The sequence below is a fragment of the Rutidosis leptorrhynchoides genome, chromosome 10, assembly GCF_046630445.1.
Source record: "Rutidosis leptorrhynchoides isolate AG116_Rl617_1_P2 chromosome 10, CSIRO_AGI_Rlap_v1, whole genome shotgun sequence".
Taxonomy (NCBI): Eukaryota; Viridiplantae; Streptophyta; class Magnoliopsida; order Asterales; family Asteraceae; genus Rutidosis; species Rutidosis leptorrhynchoides.
Window position 1 is genome coordinate 318,069,280 of NC_092342.1, and position 12,551 is coordinate 318,081,830.

Below are 12,551 nucleotides of genomic sequence, written 5' to 3' on the forward strand. Positions count from 1 at the left end.
TAGGATAATGACTAAAAACTGTTTGGCTGATATAAACCCTTGTATTGATTAACTGTTAAGGGGGTGTTTGGATTAGCGTTTTAAAAATTAATTATGCATTTTAAATAATCAGAATTAGATAATTAGCTGTATTAAAAGGCGGTTTTGATAAATGATGTTTGAATTTGATTATGTTGTTTGATATCGCAATAATCATAATCTATTTTTTAAGTGTTTGGCAAAACATGATTACTTGATAAGTTAATATGCAAAATTACTAATAGGGGCATTCTTTTAAAATAATTAAGTATACAAATATACGGTGTATATATTTTACTTTTATAAATTTCAACAAAATGTTTTTATGATTAAGTAAAGTTAACGTCATATTACGTAAAGTTAACGTCATGTTAACGTCAAGTTAACGTCATGTTACGTAAAATTAATGTCATCTTACGTAAAGTTAACATCATTTTAACGTAAAGTTAACGTCATGCTAACACGTTAACTTGACGTTAACATAACGTTAACTTGACGTTAACTTTACGTAACATGACGTTAACTTGACGTTAACATGACGTTATCTTGACGTTAACATGACGTTAACTTTACGTAACATGACGTTAACTTGACGTTAACATAACGTTATCTTGACGTTAACATGACATTAACTTAAAGTTAACATGACGTTAACGTGACGTTAGCTTTACGTAACATGACGTTAGCTTTACGTAAGATGACGTTAACATGACGTTAACTTGACGTTAACATGAAATTTAACTTGACATTAACTTGACATTAAATTGACGTTAACTTGACGTTAACTTTACGTAAAATGACGTTAAGAGGACGTAAACCTTATGTTAACTTGACGTTAACATGACGTTAACTTGACGTTAACATAACGTTAACTTTACGTAACATGACGTGAACATGATGTTAAATTGAAGTTAACATGACGTTAACGTGACGTTAATGTGACGTTAGCTTTACGTAACATGACGTTAACTTGACGTTAGCTTTACGTAACATGACCTTAACATGACGTTAACATGACGTTAACTTGACATTAACATTACATTAACATGACGTTAACTTGACGTTAACTTTATATAACATGACGTTAACTTAACGTTAACATGACGTTAACTTAAACGTAACATGACGTTAACTTGACGTTAGCTTTACGTAACATGACGTTAACTTGACATTAACTTGAGGTTAATATGACGTTAACATGACGTTAACTTGACGTTAGCTTTATGTAACATGACGTTAACATGACGTTAACTTGACGTTAACATGACGTTTACTTACGTTAACTTGACGTTAACATGATGTCAGTTTTACGTAACATGACGTTAGTTTTACGTAACATGACGTTAACATGACGTTAACATGACGTTAACTTTACGTAACATGACGTTAACTTGACGTAACTTGACGTTAACTTGACGTTAAAATGACGTTAACTTGACGTTAACTTTATGTAACATGACGTTCATTTGATATTAACTTTACGTGACATGACATTAACTTGACGTTAACATGACGTTAACTTGATGTTAACTTTACGTTAACTTGACGTTAACTTTACGTAACATGACGTTTAGCTTTACGTAACATGACATAAACTTGACGTTAATAGGACGTTAACTTGATGTTAACATGAAGTTAACTTGACGTTAACTTGACGTTAGCTTTACGTAACATTACGTTAAGTTGACGTTAAATTGACGTGAACTTGACGTTAGCTTTACGTAACATGACGTTAACATGACGTTAACTTGACGTTAACTTTACGTAACATGACGTTAACATGCCGTTAACTTGACGTTAACCTGACGTAACATGCCGTTAACTTTACGTAACTTGACGTTAACATGACGTTAACATGGCGTTAACTTGACGTTAACTTTACGTTAACTTGACGTTGACATAACTTTAACTTGACTTTAACTTTACGTAACATGATGTTAACTTGACGTTAACTTCACGTTAACATGACGTTAACTTTACGTAACATGACGTTAATTTGACGTTAACTTGACGTTAACTTTACGTAACATGACGTTAACTTGAAGTTAACATAACGTTATCTTGACGTTAACATGACGTTAACTTGTAGTTAACATGACGTTAACGTGACGTTAGCTTTACGTAACATGACATTAACTTGACGTTAGCTTTACGTAAGATGACGTTAACATGACGTTAACTTGACGTTAACATGACGTTAACTTGAAATTTAACTTTGCGTTAAATTGACGTTAAATTGACGTTAACATGACGTTAACATGGCGTTAACTTTAGGTAACATGACGTTAACTTGACGTTAGCTTTACGTAACATGACGTTAACTTGACGTTAGCTTGGCATTAGCTTTACCTAACATGATGTTAACTTGACGTTAGCTTTACGTAACATGACGTTAACTTGACGTTAACTGGTCGTAACATGACTGATATGACTACAACGGACGGTTTTATTTGTGCGGTGTCGTTAGGTCGCAGGACGTCCGGTTCGGTGAAACAATGTAGCAGACAGATGTTTCTTATTTAATTTATATTGTGCGGGGCCTAAATTTACTTTTAACTTTCTGATGTAGAAGGTGTAAGTTAACATAGGGTCGTGTTTTTGAATGGTTTAACGAATTGAAGATCAAGTGGATAGTTGTCTTTTATTTAAATTACCTGGATAGAGGATAGTAGTTGGTTTAAGCTAAAGTCCTAATTGCGGGAAGGTAAATAAAGTGGGAGGATGTCCGGAGTGTGCAGATCAAGGAAATGTTGACCAAGATATTAGTTTGGGCTAGGGAAAGGTAATTATGTTGATATTAAAGCTTATGATTGAAGTGGTGTAGATCTGGTTGGATGAGCCAATTACACAGACCTACTTATCCCTAGACTCTCAGAGTTCTCGTTGAGTAGTGAAAAATATGTCATGTGGTTGTATAATTGAAATGTGACTATACCTCGGCGGTTATCCTTGGTAAAGCACTAGGTTTATCAGTGGGTTGGGTTCTAATCCTAACCCTCGTTATCAGTTTGGTTAACTGAATAACAACGTGCCGTGTTGATTGAACACTGATCACAAACGGAAGGAGTCCGTCGGGTTAAGTTGACAAAACCTTAAATGAAAACTAACAACCATTTCATCATACTAGTGAGATCAAACCAAGACAAACATTATACAGCATTAAAGTTGATACACTGAAAGCAAAGCAGATAGAAACCTAACAGGTACCTAAACAGTTGATATGAATTAATCCTAGAGCAACAATCAAACAAGAACATGCAATAGGTTTGGGTCATACAGTCAAGGCACTAGCTAGATCTTAACAGCTCCTAAGAGGTCTCTTTGGAATAGTTAATAGGCATACTAGGTCATTCATGTCTCAATTCCTAAGTTTCGTGTCCTAAAAGCGCATTTAATGCCTCTCGGGAACTCCGGCCATTCCGAGTTCATAGAATCTTCGAATACAATATAACCAGGGATCTTAATCCTATGAAGTATCTAAGTTCATATAGATGGACAAGTCCTGATCACAACCTAGGTTGGTCAATCCTTAAGATGCTAGCATACAAATCTATCAGACTTCCTAGTTCAGCATAATAACAATAACCGTACTAATTTAACTTAATCACGCTAACCCAAACTTCTATCATGGCAACATACAGATTAATTAAGCTATCATGGCAATATCGGAACGCATTATTAAACATAAAAGTTTTAGAATACATGTTTAATACAAAAGACAAGTGTTTCGGATAAAAATCTGAAAAGGCTGAAGAAATCTGCCCGAGATCACAGGGACTCGCCGGGATATCCTCCGAAAAATAAAAGCCAAGCTAGCTACTACTAAAAACTAACTAAAACTTGAAAAAATAAAATGAATTGTAAATTGAGTGTGTGTTGAAATGGATGGAGATAGCCCTTTAAATAGACTTGGATTTTGCCTGCAAATGGCTGGCAGGCCGTTTGGCAAGCCGTTTGGCAGGCAGTTTGCAGGGCAAGCTGTTTGCAGGGGCCGTTTGCCAGGGCAAGCCGTTTGCAGGGGCCGTTTGATCTCGCCATTTGGCAGGCCATTTCTGAGCCAGGCAGGCCGTTTGGCAAGCCGTTTGGTCCGCCTGGTCAGCTGATTTTCACTGGATCGTAACTTGATTTCTTGTCTTTCACCGTTTTCGCTCTAGATTCTTCGTTTTAGCTCCGTTTTACTTGATTCTTTTTGCATCGCCTTTGTAATTACTTAATCTACAAAATCAACTGACAAAGCGATTATTTTTGCGATAAAGTTTGGAACTTTATGGGTTTTAGGGCTCAATATCGGGGTAAAAACGTGACTTTTTGGCCGATATCAAATACCCCACACTTAGCTTTGCTTGTCCTCAAGAAAATAGCGGGAATATAAGGATCTTTCTAATAGATTTTCCCTCGCCTATCCTCAAACCTTTTATTAGGCCTTCATCAGAAGTCATCACATCTTTCGAAAGTATTAGAAAAAGTTTCAAACTTTGATGGTTTTAGTCGCTAGGTTCCGATTGCGTCCATAGTGAAAAAGGCATACTTTCCAACTCTCAGATGTAGAGTATACATGACCAGGCTTCTTACTAGCGGATCACTCATATCACTCAAATGTTTAGGGTTCCCTAATCTAGTTGTATTGTCGCTCAGAAGCCAGTCGTGTAACAGTTCTCATCATAGGATTGGTAAAGCATCGATATCTCCACCGGTTAAGTAAGGACGACACTGATCTTCTTCCTAGGCATTCTTTCAAGAGGAAGACGGGTTATAGGGTTTGGAAATTTTTATGGATTGGTGAAAGGTATTCAGATCTTTTAATTTTCAGAGAGAATTGATAGATTTTGATTCTTCAGAGTATCCTTTTTGGATAGGGAACGACTTAAATTCCGTAAGAGTTTCCTTCGGAAGATGCGGATTTTGCTAAGACTTTGTCTAGAATTTTCTCGGCTCTTTCGGTAAGTCTTCTTTGGGAAACTTCTCGGGTTTTTCTTACTTTCATTAGAGACTTTGCTCTTTCATATATATATATATATATATATATATATATATATATATATATATATATATATATATATATATATATATATATATATAGCATACCCTTTCTTCATAACTTTTGTCATTCGTTCCTGGTGCCAGAGAGGAAGTGATAATCCACTGAAAATAGGTCTTTGACCTATCAAAAACAATCAGGGGTTCGGAATCTTTCAACAAGTGCTTTTGAAGCGAATTTGATCGATCTACCTCTTCATTAATCTCTGGATCTTTTTGATAAATGGAAAGGGAATGAAGGTGAATGGGTAGTGTATTTTGGGAGTATATTTGGGGTGAATATTTCCGATTCATCAACTCTTTATGTGAGTTGGTCGATTTAAATTGTGTGAAGTGGAAACGAAAACGGATGGCTTTTTGTCTTCTCTATTCAGAATTATTTCGGAAGGAGTATCGCTCCTACACCACGTATGGAACTTACTAACCATTGGCCTTGAAACGAATGTCAAAACCAAGTTCTAATTTGAACCGTACACCGGCACGCTCATCAATTGAATTGACAAAGTACTGTAGATTTGATGGATCGTACAGATACTTTGGGTCCAAAAGTCCTCACTTTTTGGGAGTAGGGGTCGTGCTTGGTCATGCGTTGCCTTTAACATATTTCGTCGAAATAAATCTTTTGACGTAAATCATGAGTTTTTTAGCTTAATCGTTCCGTTCTAGTAAATGTTTCGAAAACTGATTTTTAGCAATTTTATAGAATCTTTTGGGTAAAACGAGGTAAGATTTTTTCAAAATTACCTACATATTCCTTGCTAGTCACTTTTAGACAAAAGAATTTTTCAAAAATTTGGCGTTTTTACGGTTACTTGTCCTTAAACCTTTACCCAATACCCCACACTTAGAGGAACATTGTCCCTAATGTTCTCTGGAATAGAATATTTTAATATTTTAAGGACAGTGCCTCTAGAATCTCTGAGTTTGGTGCGGGGATGACTCCACACTTAGAGATTTTAGTGCGAGATAATTGAAAGAGATTTGAGGAAAGATTACTTTCCTACGGTTAGGTTATTCTCCTAGTGTTGTGCTTTCTACGGTCAGGGTCTCCTAATGCTGGAAAGGATCAGTCTCTTCGATAAAATTCTGCATGAAGAAAAAAAAGAGAAAGTCAGCATTTCCAATATATATAACTTTTCATACAATGCTTTTAAAAAAAGATAAAACTAAAATTAATTAAAGTAAGGTAGTCTACGGAATACTATCCTGGCCAATGTGCTGAGCTGTGTCTGCGAAGTATCCATTAAGTCCGAAGAGATCATCGTCTTCCTCAAGGGTCGGCAAATACTCTAATGGTTGTCCTACATCCAGTTCGGGGCTCAGAAGCGTGTCTAGATAAAGGTCCGATGGCAACCCCAGATGTGATAAGCTCGGAAATGGCTCTTCATCGGGAATGTTCCTGGTAATCTCAAAAACCTGAGCCATGGGTGGCTCTACTGAGATGGGCACTGTCACTAAGTGGTAGCCCTCTAGTAGCTCACGAACAGGGATCGTCTCCATGACTAGGGGAGGTAAAACGGCTAGCATAGGTGGCGTGATGGGAGCAGCATGAGTCGGAACGGCGGCTGAGGCAACTGAACGGACTGAGACTGGAGTGAAGTGCCTGGGGGTGGCTTGTCGTGTAGAAGGGACACGGCGTGCTAGCCTGAACGACGAAGGGCCCAGAGTACTCTTGTGTGACGGCCCGGGAATTTCCGACCAAATTTAAACTTGATTTTATTATGATTCTGACACGATAAGCAAAGTCTGTAATGTTGAGTCTCGAAAGTTTTGAACTATCTCATATATCCATTTAACCCTTGACAATTTCCGACGATTCACGAACGATTGTTGTAACTAGATATATATATATTTATATGTAAAAATGAAATCATATAGAATATACAATTGGGATAATGTTTGTTGATATGATAAACCCATTTGGCATATTACATTAAGAGGATACATATATATGCATATAATAATATGAAATATTATATATTGTAAATTGTTAGAATTAATTATGTATAATAATAATAATAATAATATAAATAATTATTATTATTTAAAAAGTATATATATATATATATATATATATATATATATATATATATATATATATATATATATATATATATATATATATATATATATATATATATATATATATATATATATATATATATATATATATATATATATAGGATTTCGAATATATTTAGTAAACGACGGTAACGCTCAATTGTGAATCAATTGATAATGAACGAGTTAAAAAGAAACTTATGTGATTTTAAAATAAACGGTGATCCGAAAATGAGTTAGATAAATTATAGGCTTGTTAAAAATATATTTAGGAACTATTTGTTGAATTTTAAAAAAATTTTATATTTTACTTGGGGTTGGGAGTGAATAATTAATGAAAATTTTATTTAATAATTAATGACTAAATTTTATACCATAATGACTAAAATGAATAAATATATTTAATATAAAAATTTAGGATTTTTTCGAATACTTTTATTCGCCACTAAGTAACAACGGAGTACGAAATAATAGTCCGTGAAAACTGTCGGTAACTAAACTCCAATTCGATGGCTATACTGCTGGAGATATATTCTGAATTCTGAATTTATGCAACTTATTACTGTTCCCTTTTAATTAAATATTGGGTTGGTGTTGTCTTGTGGTCTTCTCACCACTATCTTAATATCTTACGGAGTAATAATATAAATATATGATATATGTATTTTAATCCTACAAGCCACTTGAAAACACATTTTTCTTTCTGCATTTTTTTGTTCTCTTTGTTTCTAATCACCACTTACACTGCACAAACACCCATTTTTCCTTCAATCTCAAATAATGTATCTACATCTTCTCAACAACTTTATAACTTGTCCAATGATCTTCACAACCATCAACCATCAACCATCACTAGACCTTTATCCATCACCTTCTTTGTTGATTCGTTCGAACCATCCCCCACCATAACCCGACCATCCTACAAGCTCACCATTGTTAACCGTCATCACAATCACATGAACAACCACCACCATCGTGAACCTCCAACCCTCGTCACATTAATATCACCATCTTCATTAAACCACAACTACAATTATTCTGGTTCTACTTTATCATTTTGCACTAGTTGTTTTCATAACTTCTGTTTCGAATTATAACCAAACCGCCACCCGTTTCTGGTTTCTATTTCGGTCTCAAACAAACTGTGCATAACCATCAACCATCATCTTCTTATTTCTTACTTGCATCACAACCGAACCAACCACCCTCAAAAAGGCTGCATAATACTTACTGTTTCTGTTGTATTTCGCGAACCCACAAACCAACAAGCAACCCACTCGCCATTTTTTTTTGTATTTTTTTTCTTTTCTTTTTCTGTAAACTTAAAAATGTTTATGCTACTGCCAGCACGTTCCTGTTACAAATGAAAACGGCTCGAAGATCACCTTTCTATTCGATTATTGACTACGGCTGCCAACGCCTTCTGTTTCTATTCCAACCACTGCAAACCACCATCATAAGCCGCCATTTTCTACCAAAACAACCATAGTGATCCTGCTACATCAATTTTCTGTTTTAGTCAAACAACACAAATCAAAACCACTTATTGCTATGACGGCCGTTTTGTTTCAAGCTTGAATCAAAACCAAAAGTCGATTTATTTGCTGCTACTGTACATTTCTGATTTGCAGGTCACCTGAAACTCAAACACTACAAATCATCATCATCTTATTCGATTACTATTATCAAACCCACCAAGAACATCATAAATTATTGCTCGTATTCGAATAAATAGGTATATAAAAAAAATAAAGAGGGATTTAAGAAATTAAGAGAATATCATTGAATCGATTACTTACTCGAATCAATTGATGAACCGATTTCATGATTAGATCGATGATGATAATTTGATTACACGCTGTTGTGTTTAATCCTTTTTCTAGTTCAAACGACACTAACCGAACACCAATTTCTACAAAGTGCTGCTCCTCTGTTCGCGAATTGTTTCAGTTGCCTTCTCCCACTTCTAATCGATTGAATTGTGAACCAGTGACCTAGATCGTTTGATTTGTGGCTGCTCTATTTTTTTTTTGGGCCGATCATCACACTCACCCATCAATTTAACTTGGGCCACATACACCTAAATGGGATTGCAACTTGGGTTCTTTCTTTATATGTTAATGGACTTCCAAATTCCAATTATTATAAAAGGTATAATGTTTATTGTTATTGCTAATATTATTAATATTATTATTATGACTAATATCATTATAATTAGTGTTATTATGGTTATAGTATTATAATTATTACAATTGATATGAATATTATTATTATTAAAATAAGTATTATTATTATTATCACTAATACTATTATTAAAATTATCACTAATAATATCATTAGTATTATCATTATTATTATTATTATTATCATTATTATTATTATTTTTAACATTAATATCATTATTTTTAACATTAATATTATTATTTTTAACATTATTATTATTATTATTATTATCATTTTTCTTACTACTAGTATCATTATTATTATTATTATTATAACTATATTATTATTATTATCAATACTACTATTAATATTATTATTATTACAATAAAAATTAGTTATATAAAAATATATTTAACAAAAACTATATTAATATTCTTATAATAAATATTAATTATTTATTTAAAAGCATATAAAATAAATATATTAATTAAGTTATTAACAAAACATATAATTTATTAAGATAACATTTATATCACTAATAATATATAAATTTGTTCGATTACAATTATATGAGTTAATATATATATAAATGATATAGGTTCGTGAATCTGAGGCAAACCCTGCATTGTTCAGTTTCGTCGTATGAATATTTTTACTACAAAATATCGTATAGTGAGTTCATTTGCTCCCTTTTTCTCTTTATATTTTTGGGACTGAGAATACATGCGCTGTTTTTACAACTGCTTTATTAAATGCTTTTGAAATATATTTTAAACCGAGAATACATGAAATGCTTTTATAAATGTTTGACGAGATAGACACAAGCAAAACATTCCTCGAATGAATTATTATACAGACAGAAGTTCTGTTGATTATTATTGAATTAGGTGGACATGATAATTGCCACCAACTGATGAATATATTTTCCCCTGATTATTATTACTTGGTAACCTAAGAATTAGAATCGGGTATGGCCCTAATTCACGCGAATCCTAAAGGTAGCTACCGGGTTTAACACCCCCACCCAGAATGTTCACTAGACGGAAGAGCTAGTGGGCGTGGTGTTTAGTACTTCGAAGTTTATATAGTATACAGACGAGACGTTCTATTTTGGGGATATTATTGATGCGCATTATATGTTAAGGTCGGTTACCATGTTGAGTAATAAAATCGAAATGAATGTTATGTATCGAGAGAATGATTTTTATACACATGTTATGTGTATTAGTTTTGTGCACGAGATATGTGCACGATTATTTAAAAATCGCGAGGCAACCTACGGGGGAGAAAAGGATACGAACCTACTCTACTAAGCATTATGAAAAATGGTTTCGTACACGAGATAGGTGTACTGTATTTGAATCTTGTGGTCTATCAAAATGATGAATTTTATTATTTATAATAAACTTATGAACTCACCAACCTTTTGGTTGACACTTTAAATCATGTTTATTCTCAGGTATTAAGGAAATCTTCCGCTGTGCATTTGCTCATTTTAAAGATATTACTTGGAGTCATTCATGGCATATTTCAAAAGACGTTGCATTCGAGTCATTGAGTTCATCAAGATTGATAATAAGTCATTCATAGTTTAGATATATTATGAGATAGTATGCATGCCTGTCAACTTTCGCTGTGATGAAAGGTTGTCTTTTAAAAACGAATGCAATGTTTGAAAAATGTATCATATAGAGGTCAAATACCTCGCGATGTAATCATATGTTATTGTATTCGTCCTTATGGATTAGGACGAGTCGTCTCATCTTGGGCATTCCTTCACGATGAAGGTACGCTCTGAAAGCTCGGTAAAGTCTCTGCTGGTCTCTAAGTACTGCCCAAGTAATATCTGGATCGTTCAATGTGGCTCCATAACGAATCACAGTCTGCGGCTCACGTGTCTCTGGTAACTCTGGAAACTCAGCTGGTCTAGAAGCTAAACGTCAGGAGCGTCGCACTGGAGGGGCTGGTGGTGCCGTACTAATGTCCTCCCCAACACTCTCAAAGATCATACGTCTTGGACCTAAATGTCCTGTGGATGGCCTAAACTGATCTGTGCTGCTCTCCGATAGGTAGACTCGGGGAGTCCTCCTCCTGCGAACTGGAATGCAATAAGAAGCTCATGAGCTTGGCATTTTGCCTGAATACATTCAACAAACTTGTAAGTACTAAGTGCAAGTATGGCGCTTAGGGTTAGTGCACAGAGATAGTATATTTGTAGACTGAAAATTGATATGACCGAAACGGACGGTTTTATTTGTGCGGTGTCGTTAGGTCGTAACACGTCAGTGTCAGCCACCAAGAGGGGGTAAGGGTTTTATTATTTATATTTAGCTGGGGTTTCCTAGCTATAACTCACCTACTTGTCTTCCTTTTAACGAGTAAGTGGTAGATATAACTCAGGTTCATATTTTTGTATGTTTGTTCAATAATGTGGGATAAAAGTGCCTATATAGTTAACCCTAGCGACAAGAGGTGATAGATTAAGATTAACTACTATAAATATGACTAAAAAGGATAAAGATAGATAGGTATGGAGAATAGAATTCTGATGGGGAATTATTTCAGGAGTTAACTTCCTCGAATAAACACTAAACCTCAATCAATTAGGCGTTAATCCTAACTGATTTGTCACTAAGAATTTAGGCCTTGAAGATTCTGGCTAAGACAGATATCCCTACTCCCAACGTTAACCTAGAGGGTTTAAACGACCTTATGGATAGAATCCTAGGTACATGAACAAAGTGGTATATCCCTAAAGGAAAGTCTCAGTTTTTTTAAATCCTAGTTGGTTCAACTAAAGTAATATCCCACCACTTAATACTATGCCATGCCTCAACATTAACAGATGTGCGATCTTAGATATCCTAAGGTACTCCTAATTAGATTAGAGGTCTCTCCTTTGCGATCACTTATTCAACCCCTGATCATCTTACAACATCTCAAGAACGTTGCTTCTGACGCGAATCATGCTTCTAAGCAGACTAGTGTTAACTGAACTCTATTTACCTACTCTAATCACAACCTAAATGGGCAGCTCTTCTTTGATGAATGAATGACTATTCATACGTAGGTACTATATCCCTATTGTGACGTTAAGCACACATAACTACTTGCCCATATCTTAGGGTTGATCAAGTCCTAATACTAGGTTATAACCACGTGAATAAGCGGAAAGGGCGATCCGTAAATTAAACTTCTAAACCGTCAAGGTTTCAGCATAACAATAGCATAAGTTTCAGATAAGGTATTCAACATATAATAAACATTTGCAA